Consider the following 363-nt stretch of genomic DNA (forward strand, 5'->3'; position numbering starts at 1 on the left):
CAGATTAAGGACAATAAGATGTCCTTTTTTAAATACATAGAGGGCAAAAAGAAGGTCCCGGGTAATGTAGGGCCCTTGCAGTACGCGTTGGGAAATTTGGTCACCACACTAGACAACAAAGCTAACATGTTTAATGATTTCTTTACCTCTGTCTTCCTAAGTAGGGACGGGAACAGCCACCTCCCTGCTGGGCCCCCCTCGGGTCTCAGGGGAGGCACACCTGGGCCAAGGATTAGCGAGGAATTATTTAGGGAGCTTCTGGAGGGGCTGGACATATTCAAGTCAGCCGGTCCGGACGATCTCCACCCTAGAGTTCTAAAGGAATTGGCCGAGGTCATTGCAGGACCCCTGGCACGGCTTTAC

This window comes from Gavialis gangeticus, unplaced genomic scaffold (genome assembly GCF_001723915.1).
Source record: "Gavialis gangeticus isolate Ggan-Ray unplaced genomic scaffold, GavGan_comp1, whole genome shotgun sequence".
NCBI classification, from domain to species: domain Eukaryota; kingdom Metazoa; phylum Chordata; order Crocodylia; family Gavialidae; genus Gavialis; species Gavialis gangeticus.